We start from the raw sequence: 11,364 nt of genomic DNA, 5'->3' as shown, positions 1-11,364 counted from the left end.
CCTTGTGTGTCTGACTTTTGGAAAAGGGGGGCGGAGGGGTGTAGGGCGCAATAGCAATCGCACATTTCTATGTAGTATGCTGTTGGAAAAATCCTGCTATGTATTTTCACAAGGATAATAAACCATATATGATCTTCGGACATTGGCACACAAGCTACGGAAACTGACTTGCAGCCCGCACCGAGGACCAAGGGAAACAGAAAACCCGTAGCCATTCCGATGGCGTGCCAAAAATTAAAATAGCCTAACCGATATGCGCAACGAACTGATTGATTCGCGTTTGAAGGAATGTAACAGTCGTGGACTCGTGGCCATATAATATTTATTGTGGTGTGCCATATCTGGAGAGGGCACCCAAAAGGTGTTCACTTCGGAGGGAGCTTTCCGACCGGCAGACCAGTGAGGTGAGGACCGACATCACAGATTTCTTCTTGCGCTATCGCAGACGGGAGAGGAGGAGGAGGAGGCGGCGAGGAGGAGGAGAGGAGAGGCGCTGATTCACGGCTTGCGGGAGAGCCGTTTGGAGGGTCTCACAGGTTCCATCTCCACCAAGGCTGCGACCTTAAAATAACGACCCCCCCCCCCTCCCCTCCCTCATCATTGACAGCTTCCCGACCGGTCTATCCGTCAGACGGGGTATAGAAGGGTGCCACGGCAAAAGGAGAGGACGAAAGGAGATCACCTAGAAGCCGGTTTGATCCAATACACCGGGGCTGAACGTCTCCGTGCAGGGCAGCGATCACGCAACGGGAGAGAGGAGCACGTTTAGGCTGGACCCTGGAGACGCTCATAGCCTATAACGAATTATATCCAGACGACTGTTGACAGACGAGAGAGCGATAATAGCCTACATCGGGTTGGAAACGGGCAGCCCAAAGCAGTCTCTTTAGCATATAAACTCTTCGGAATACAAATCCAGGTAGGCTATAAATAATGCATTGACGTACCTAAACTGATATTAGCGTTTGCCATCAGTTCAACAAATAGCTACCCCAAAAGCCTGGGGAAAGGTTTATCAAGCTATAAGAGCGACTCTCACTTTTCACATAAAATCGTAGGCTAGTTTACAGAAACAGAAATTGCTACTGGATTTAAATGAGCCCATGATCGTTGTGAGTTGGATGTGGGGTTGCAATTTGGCAATGGCAGTCCATCACTCTGGCTGAGCGTGAGGACCCGAACGGTGCGCTTTTGTGTGTGTGTGTGTGTGTGTGTGTGTGTGTGTGTGTGTGTGTGTGTGTGTGTGTGCGCGCGTGCGTGCGTGCGCGGGGTCTACCTGCCAGTCTACTTCTCCTAGCTCTTCATTCAATTTGCAGATTATGATGCAATGACATGGTGGGCGTGACATTAAGTAAGTAGGCTAAGTGTGCCAAAAGCATTAGAAAACTAATATAGGCCATATTTTATTATAGGACAGACGTCTAGGATTCAAATACAGGACTTGTCTTGGAGACCTATCGACAGCGCTATTAATATTAGCCTATAAGAGGTGCGCTTGCCGTGCCTACAGTTGCTTGGGGTTGCCTTGGCGACATTTCCAGATGCTGACAATATAGGCCTGTTAATGTTTTTACAAGCAGGCTACTGAGGGTAGCCTAATCTTATTCAAACGTGTAGCCTACTGTACGTATGTCGTATGAAGTTGTAGCAATGTCTATCGATTCGGTGATACGGTATAGCTAGGGATTCCCCCTGCTTCAGCTATAGGCAATACACAGGGCCGCATATTTGTTGTGAGGGGGAATCGGCCACACGATGATTTATCAGCAACAGCTGAGGCTGTCCCCCCGTGTCGTCTGCTGTGCTGAGTCCATGCTTACGGGGATCTCAAATAACCACCTTAAACAAGACTCTTTCCCAAAATAGGGAAAGAGATCCGAGATAGCCATGCAGATACATGCAGATAGGCCTACGTTAGCACTCGCTCTGTCGCTCAGATGCTTGTCTCATCAAGTGTCGACCTGACCCTGGTCAGCTCTGCAGCCTCGATGCTCTGAGGCAACGTGTTTGGTAGGATATGAAAGAACTTAAGAACGTAACAAATATATATTTGCACTTGTTTTCTACGTATCCACCTTTGCTTTTAGCAAGAGACGCTGTAATTACGGCAGCATATAGACTCTAAGTAATAAAGCTATTTGATTTTGAATAGGCAGGCTAGAGGCCAATTATTTGGTTATATTGAATTGGCTTGATTAAATGCCAATGGCATTATTCACAATGCACAACACATTTGCTTAAAACAGTAATTAGTATGCAAATGAATTTGTGTAGCTCTTAATTGAGGAGTCATGGTTCCGCTGTTGGTTAGGCTACACATCGAGAAATTAAATAATGGGCCACTATCCATTGCCTGTCCCAAATGCAATTTGTGGTGTAGGCGTGACAAAATCAATACCTCACAAATGGTAAAACACTGATATATTATCAGCTGGTAACTAAATTTAATCACCTATGAGGTTTACATTGTTAACATCAGGATCTCATAATGGATTTCCAATCAATCAATCAATCAACCAACCAATCAATCAATCAATCAATATTGGCAGTAGTGGATGGGGATTGGGTTGAAGGCATTGAAGCATGTGTTTTTTTCCCCTCTTCTTTTTCTTCTATTCTGCTGTATTAGACTGTTGTTGGTGCATGCATGGTGGGGGTATGCCTACTTACTTACTTTGGGTGGAGGAGGTAGAACAGTAGGCTGTCATATAGAAGTAGGCTACCATAGTTATTGGATGTGTGCTGCAGTTGGAACTTGAGCACCTTGAATTTCAACAAAGGCATATTTATTAAACAGGTGAGGATGAGGAATTCATTTATTTAATAATTCATTATTTTCTCTCACTATAGATGTAGGACTAGTAGCATGCCAAAGTTTGTGCTATTGCCATTGAGAATGCATTGGGCGTTTAAGTTAAATACGGGGGACATATTTTGACAGCAGAAACTGCCTGTCATAATTTCCCCCCTTCCTATTCCAAAGCCCCCCCAGGTACATTATATATTTAAACTATTTTCAGCAATGGTACACTTATTTTTTCAGTGGGTAGATCTTGTTGAGCTGGTCATTTTGAAAGTAGATCTCACGTCATAAATGTGTGGGCACCCCTGCTATAGAGAGTTGCAGTCCCGCCCCCTACCAGGGCCCAGGAAATGATTCCCAGTTAATTTTCCTCATAGACATTTCAAAAAGTATTTATTTAAAGACCTTTTAAGCGTCGTACAAAGCCAACTCGAGTTGTGAGAAATCATGACAACAAACAAATAATTAGAAAGAAGAAGAAAACGGCAGGTTACAACACTTTTCTTCTTGTTTTTCTTCTTTGTAATTATTTGTTTGGTCTAAAATATTGTGTTTATTGTCATCATTTGTCACGACTCGAGTTGGCTTTGTACAACGCGTAAAAGGTCTTTAAATAAATACTTTTTGAAATGTCTATGGGAAAAATGCATTGGGAATTATTTCCTGGGCCTGGCGTCGTCATGAAAGGGGCTGCGACTGCGACGCTCTATTAGACCTACAATAAAATAACACATTATTGTATTATGTAATGGTATGACTCAACATTACCAGTATATGATGTGCCAAGTATTTACAGTCAGTAGCCTACCATTTCAACATGATCTTTCTGATGATGGCATTTTATATGATACAATGGCTGGATCAAGGCAAGTGGCTTGTTGTTCTCCATGTTACTATTAACCCACACCTTTTAGATTCCTGTGATGATCTGGTGGTTTGCTTTTGGATTTATCTATTTCTATGCCATGCTTTTTAATTGCCCTGGTGTACAATCACCAGACGACAGATTATTGCACAAAAACAAACAAAAATTATGTGTATATTACTCCTACATATTTTGTCCAAACATCACAAACGCTATTATCCTGGTGGAGACGTGTCCCCAGAGGGGCACTTCATCTAGTTATTTTTATTTTTTTACCTATAACATGACTTTCAGGTTTACCTAGCTGAGTGCTGCCCACAGAGGAGCGTGGGAGCAGTTAGGGGTTAAATGTCTTGTTCAAGGACACTTTGACACATTGCTGAGTTGGAATTGTATCTGGGACCACCGGAGTTCTAGGCAGGCTCAATAACCATTCAACCAATTTAAGTGTTGATGTGGTTACATTTAGTTACATTTGTTTTGTACACTCTCCGAGTTAACCTCATTAACCCTGGCATCAATATCCAGGGCGTTATAGGTCATTACAGGCCTGCCGTAAATGTTTAAAACAAATGTCAAAATAGCCAAACATTGTGAAAAACATCAGATCTACAAGTTAAATTGGTTAACATTGGAGCTACGTATTGTTAACATATGAGCTACGTATTGTCTATTTTTGCTATTCAGCATATAACAAATTATATATACTTAAGTGGTTACATTAACACTATGGATTTTTACTGTGCACTGTCAATGAGGGCTGTCAGGTTGGGAGTGGGGGAGGGGTCCCCAGGTTGGTAATTAGTATCACTGACCTACTATAGGCCGGCTTTAGACTGCAGTCACATCAAGTCAAATCCGATTCAAATCCGATTTTTTTTTCTCAAATCAAATCCTTTTGGCCCGGTCATTCACACTACCGTTTGCAAGGGACCAGATCCGATCTGTGCATTCAGACTAATTTTAACAACTCAACGCAACTTTGGTACAGATTTCACCATCTGTCCGGCGTCCGCTGTAATGCTGACATAATGAAGTGACATTATTCCTATAAAACAAACGTGTGTTGCACTATTGTTGTCTCCACCAGGCCGAAGGCATGGGGAGAGAGTATGTTTTGCACTCCGTCCGCCCGTCTGTGAACAGCTAATCTCCGGCACCGTTAACCCGGTCAATGCCAAATTTTGCACACACACTCCCTGGATGCCAACGATGAACCTCTGCCCCAACATTTCCAGAACGGCCTGTTATAGCGCCACCAGGAGGCCGCTTTGTGCAAAACAAGTTTTTGGACAGTACACCTACAGATTTTGTCCAAACATCACGCAAATTGGTACACAGTCTCTCTAGAGCCATTCAACGAAACTGCTCTTTCAGATTTCTCAGACTCCATCCTGATTGGCTAAGATTGGCTTCCAAAGTTCGCAGGAGTACTCAGTTTCAAACAAAATGCTGCAAATCATGAACACATCGTGTGATTTCCGTGAAATTGTGCACGCACATTCCCACTAGGCCGAGGAAGAAATGCCACATGAACATTTTCAACTCAGCCTCATGGTGGCGCTATAATTGGCCGAAAAGTGTTTTTACCTCTAACTGCACGGATCTGTGGATAACTTTGTATGCCAACTCCCTAGAGGCCAAGGAAAAACCTTTGCCTGGAATTTTTCTTTATAGCACCACCAGGAGGCCGACATATGTAAAACACATTTTCTAATATTACTCCTTCAGATTTTATCCAAATTTCACACAAATCGGTACACATGCTCTCCATAGTCATGTGATCAAGACGGGTTTGTTTGATTTCTCATAATCCACCCTCATTGGCTACGATTGGCTTCTAAACTTTTCAGGAGTAGCCCACTTTGTACCCGTTTTGGACAAATCGCCACAACTACTCAATGCAGCGTCCGATTGTGGTGAAACTGTGCATGCATATTCCCACTAGGCTTTGGAAGAAATGCCACTTGACAGTTTTCAAATCAGCCTCATGGTGGCGCTACAACAGGCCAAGCTGCGTCACACACACACACACTGCTCCTAAACATTTTGCCAAACATCACACACACACTCCTATCCTCCTGGTGGAGACCTGTGCCCAGAAGGGCACTTTTTCTAGTTTTCTCTCTTTTCTGTCCTCTCGCTTGTTTTCTTTCTTTTGCTCTCGTTTGGTTGTTTGTCTCTCTTTCTTGTTTGTTTACTTAAATGAAAATACTCGCGCTCTGTAATGACGTCACGTCAGTAGTGCTCTGGTCGTGCTGCAAGTGACGTTTGGACAGTTTTATATGTGACAGGTCACTTCATGTGGTCGTTGCATTCAGACTGAGCCTCAGATCGGATTTAAATCAGATTTTAAACCAAGTCTGGATGTGACTCAAGTCACATTTAAAAAAAATCGGATTCCAGGTGACCTGTCTGCATTTAGACTTATTTAAGCAAATCGGATTTCTGACTTGAAGTGACACAGATCTGATTCAGGCTACATTCAGGCTAGATTTGGCTGCCAGTGTAAATCAGGCCTATGTCATTGTCTACCCATTGACCATCTGACAATTTAGGTTAGATAAGATTAATCGATTGATTTTGTAAAGCAGTAGTAGTTCTCAACCTGTGGGCCAGGGTCACTGTTGGGCTGCAAGGGTGTTCCAAGTGGCCCCCAAATAATTAACGAAAGTGAGTTTTCATTGCAATTGGGTTTGATTCCCGCCAGGGAAGCTGTGGGTGCTGGGGGAGTGTTATCAATGCTCATACCCTAGGTCGGGTTGGTGAAAAAGCCTTTCTGTCAGATCTGTCTGGACTTTGCATGTTCTCGCCGTGTCCCCTAGAGTAGGTATACCCTCACAAAAACTCATCATTTGGGGAGAATAAAGCTAATTCCATGGCATTCCAGCCAGTCATTTTTGATATCTTGTTTGTGAGTAAAGTGGTTGACCAAACAACATGGTCATCTTTCGAGCCCTGCCACTAGTGGTGCTGAAAAATAAAGGTTCATTCCTTCAGAGGAATTCGTTTTTTTAACGGACCAAGCCAGAAGGGACTTCTTGGTTCAACCCAACTTAATTTCTTTCTTCTAGAACAAGTTTTGTAGGTTAGGTTTATCAGAATTGAAATATTCAGATTTGTGTTCTACACACCAAAATCTGTTTTTTGGTTAAGTATGGCCTGCCCAGGCCCTAATGCCTATCAATGGTGCACTCTTGTTAGGTAGGATATAGACAAACAGAAACAACAAACTATGAACTTTAATGTTCTTTATTAAGCAAACAAATCACAATCAGCTCTCTCACCATACCTCTGCTCACATGAATCAAACTGGATTCCAGGAATGTAAATAGGTTGAAGCACACCTGAACACTAATTGGGGCCAATTTGGGCCACACCAATTCCTGTTTGTGGACAGGGATTGTTTGTGTCAGAGATGGACACTGAGCTTTGAAAAGAAAAATAACAGGCTAAAATCAAGGGCCGAGCAATAATCACTAATAAAACAAGCTAAAATCTAAAACAGTTGAAGCAGTGGTTATCCCCTCTACTGCTTTCCACTGGCTTCCCCTCTGCGCTGACGGCTCCACCATGGCCACCTTGTTGGTCATCCACATGCCATATTGTTGCTGTGCTTCAGGATCAGCTGGATCAGCTCTCTCTCTCTCTCTCTCTCTCTCTCTCATTGCTTATTGCCTTCCTGCTTGGTCCTGTCTTATCGCTGCTTGCAACTATAGGCCTTTTTTTTTTTATCCCACACCAAGTATTCATCTGCTCTCAGACAGAGAGAAAGTACCATAACCAGTGTAAAAACCTTTGCCTTCAGAATCAAATATTCTCTCATTAAGTCACAACTTTGTCACTCAATTAGTTTCTCTCAGCTTGTTTTTGTTTGTGTTGCTGTGTCTCTTCTCTCGGGAATGGCAAAGCTGGCTCCTGTCCATAGAAACAGCTATGCTGATTCAGTTATAATTCTCATTCCATTCCTCTTAGATTCTTTCTGTCTCTCTCATTTCCTCTACCCTCTTTTATTGTTATCCCGTCTCCTCTACCCACAAGAGCAGGATGCTTCATGATCAACGTCTTTGTTACTGTAGATCTTGCAGACTTCCTTTCCAAATGCTACAGAGTGCTAGAGTATTGTTTAAAAAGATGATCAGTGCTGTAACTGAAAAATAAGTTTGATCTCTACAGCTGTCAGCGTATGTATCCATCAACAGGAATGTTGGGAAGTAAATTTGAAGTGTCCTTGAGCAATATTATCCTGAATCCCTACATGGTACATTTCTGTATTGTGAGCTTAACCTTCTAACCATTAAAAATGTGACACCCTCCCTCACAGCTGGCTTGAAAGCAAATCTCATTATGGGATAAGTTATTAGCTCTCTTATGACCTTTGCTTTCAAAATAAGAAAATCCTTTTGTGTACTGTAAGGAGTAACAGGTAACACTTTTGTTCCAAAATGGAATATGAAAGTGTAGGAAAACGTGCTTATGTTTAGTGTGTCAGAAGGAAATCTTTGTTCAACAGCCTGAATATGCACACAAGACCTTGCCAGAACAGCTTTTCGTAGACATTTCCATGTTGATTCTACTCAGGACCTAGAGACAATATTTGGCACTTCAATTGGTGTGAGTCCTTCAAACATGCCAGGTTTTATTTGACTAGCCACAACTTGGCGGAAAGAATTCTGTCACAGGTCTGTCAAAGGACTTGTCAGTGATCCAAATTGGCTGCTCATCGGGCACAATATTCGATATCCATTATCACACATTTTGTTTGAGAACATCAAGTAGTTTGTGTTTTGCATTTGAGTTAATGTAATATTGTTAATATTCTTAATGTAATATTGTACAATGTGTATTGTACAATACACATTGAAATGTACTGAACTACATTGCATTTATATATTTAAAAAAAAAGGAAAACAGTTCATTATTTTCTGTCAGAAATAAGAACACAAGGATGTGACTTTTGGCAAATTTAACAACAACAAAATTAACAACACAGGCTAATGAAAAGTACAGTGAAGGGACATTAGCTTGATTTTAATACAATTTCTAATTCTCTGGTGTATTCCCAGGGACAGAATGATTAACTGTCACAGGATGTGGTGGTATATCTCTGAGAGATAATTATAATTGAGCTTAAACTGCCTGTGTGCCTTGGGAGCCCCAAGGTGCAAAGCCTCTGCAACAGGGCCCCCACCTAACCTCTTGGCCCACTAAATGATCACAGAGCCAACGAGGATAAGGCCCGAAATGTGTAGTATTAGTTCTAGCTGCTCTTAGCTCATAAGTTAGGGCTGGATATCTGTTATCCTTGTTCTTATTGCCTCTGGCCCAAGGTCTATATTAGGGATACTAACTCAAATACACAGTGGGCCAAAATAAAATAAGTCGAAGGCCGGACTGGTTCAATGTTTATTTAACACGTATTGAAATTATTGCACATATTGAACCTGGACCTAACACAGCCAACAATCATCTAACTATAAATGTGCCACTGTCTGCGTGTGTGTGTGTGTGTGTGTGTGTGTGTGTGTGTGTATACGGTTGTATGTCGGACTAATGCTCCGTCGGAATTACATGCGGTCCCCCGCCCCACCGACTTCAAATTCGACACAAGCGTTCCACACCCCCACAGGGAGTGCAGTGCCTGGCCTCGAGTCTGTGGCATACACCGTTGTCCAGAAACTCCACAAAAGGCTCTGGTCAGGCTCTGCCAGTGGGCCTAATGAGGCCAAGTCCCCTCACCTGTGCAAATTTTCTGCCTCAGCCAATTGATTGCCAATTGACTGCCTCCCACCTGGCTTGAAATCCCCTTTTTTCAGAATCCACCTTTCTTTTAACCATATTTGGGGAGAGGGGTAGCTGAAAGTTGACCACAGGCAATGAGCTTATGGGCATATTGTGCTCGTGCATATGCACCAATGCACTATTGCACTTGCAGTGCATTGTGGGACTTGTAGTAGTAGTATGGTGGTGCATGCAATATGCCAGCTGACGCTGACCAGTTCTAATAGTAATTAAATATCATCCCACGGACCAAAGATAATTCATTCACAGGCCTGATTTATCCCCCGGGCCTTGAGTTTGACATAACCATCAGAAGAATTGTCAAGTCCTATTTAAACGAGTTGAAGATGTGCAGATTTCTTTCTTTTTAGAAATTTGGACAAAAACAACAAAAAACATTTGCTTTTCTGAATATGGGGAAGTATTTCCGTCCCACCGCAAGCAGATAGCACAAATGTCTCATGGTTATGCTGTTTGTAAAATACGAGGCAGAAAGTCATTGAAGTTTCACATATAGGATAATTTGAATACTTTCAATTCTTTCTCATCTAAATTCAGGAAAAATCTCTCTTGTGGTTGCACTGTTTCTCACAGTAAAATGTATGCATGGTTTCACATTCCGGTTTGATAAGGCAGTTGTTACCACAAAAAATGAGGAATTTAAAATGATTCATAATTGCCTTGGGGCTGAATAGCTTAATACATTGAGTTATTATGGGATTCAATATTAACACACAATAGGCTACTTACTCATTATTGCATGCATAATATATTAATAGTACTAAGTGATACATGTAATGTAGCGGTTTGAAATGGTACCTTTTAGTTTTGTTGCTGGGGTCCCAATTCGGGGCGAGGCCTGACAAGAATAAAATATTAAACTAAATGAAAACAGCAAAAAAAAAATCAAAGGCTGCATGTATCCTCTCATGAACGCCTACAAAATGTTTATGGTTTACTAAAAAAGTTAACCATAAATCATACCAGGACCCTTGTATGTACTGTATGCAGAAAAACACAATCATAATAATCAGACACAACACACAGTAATTCAAGTTTAGTTTTTCTTGTATTGAAAGTCATTGGGCCAGGGAATTTAAATCAAATTCAGTCACTTAAAAAATAAACCAAAAATCCACTTCGGATTTCATTTCCCCATGCACTTTCCCACCAAACAAAAGGAAATCACAAAACAAACTCAAAACAGCCCTTTTAGGTACTCTCAAAAATAATAAAGCCCCAGAATTAACCCAGGTTCCTTTAAAGGGACACTTCACCCTTTTTGCAATAAATTATGTTAATGATGTTTAGAAGATTTCGAACACTTTCCTGGGGGTCTTTATGTGTGTAATATGTGGTTTTAGATATTTTAGATTTTTAGCAGTGTCCATGATGTCACAGACACTGGGCTCACTTCCTTCCTGGACTACAATTCCCATAATGCTTTGATGTACTGCTCCTCCTTGTGGATAGGGGGAGGGCTGTCTTACTGAGACAACATGTAGTCTAGCCAGGAAGGAAGTGAGACCAGTGTCTGTGACATCATGGACACTGCTAAAATCTATAAAATATCTAAAACCACATAATACACATAATGACACCAGGAAAGTGTTCTAAATCATTAACATTTATGTATTTTATTTTTTTCAAAAAGGGTGAAGTGTCCCTTTAATAATTCAAAATAAGTTCCTCTTCTTGTAATTAAAGAAAAAATAAAGCAGTTTGTTTAAACTAATAATAGATGTATTACATATTAATGGTGTTTACTGCGCAAATATGTTAATATTTGTGTTTTGTTCATCTGTTCAAACAACTCTTTGTTAAGTAATTATCCCTCTATTATTTCCTAATAGAAGGCAAGAATCAAGAGTTTCTTTTTCACTCATACAGGTATAGTACAAGGTACCATCTCTAG

At 41.4% G+C, this 11,364-nt stretch overlaps 1 protein-coding gene across 2 annotated transcripts in view; it reads left to right on the top strand.

Moving 5' to 3' along the window:
• The first annotated feature begins 631 nt into the window (after positions 1 to 631).
• Positions 632 to 11,364, top strand: part of slc8a3 (solute carrier family 8 member 3) — a 124,333-nt gene continuing 113,600 nt past the window's right edge. For both annotated transcript variants that reach the window (XR_013792342.1, XM_079529009.1), the window contains exon 1: positions 632 to 919. The gene's annotated coding sequence lies outside the window, so the exon portion shown is untranslated. The remainder of the gene's footprint in view (positions 920 to 11,364) is intronic.

The sequence above is a fragment of the Electrona antarctica genome, assembly GCF_951216825.1.
Source record: "Electrona antarctica genome assembly, chromosome: 18".
Lineage (NCBI taxonomy): Eukaryota > Metazoa > Chordata > Actinopteri > Myctophiformes > Myctophidae > Electrona > Electrona antarctica.
This window is presented reverse-complemented; position numbering and strand designations above follow the sequence as displayed.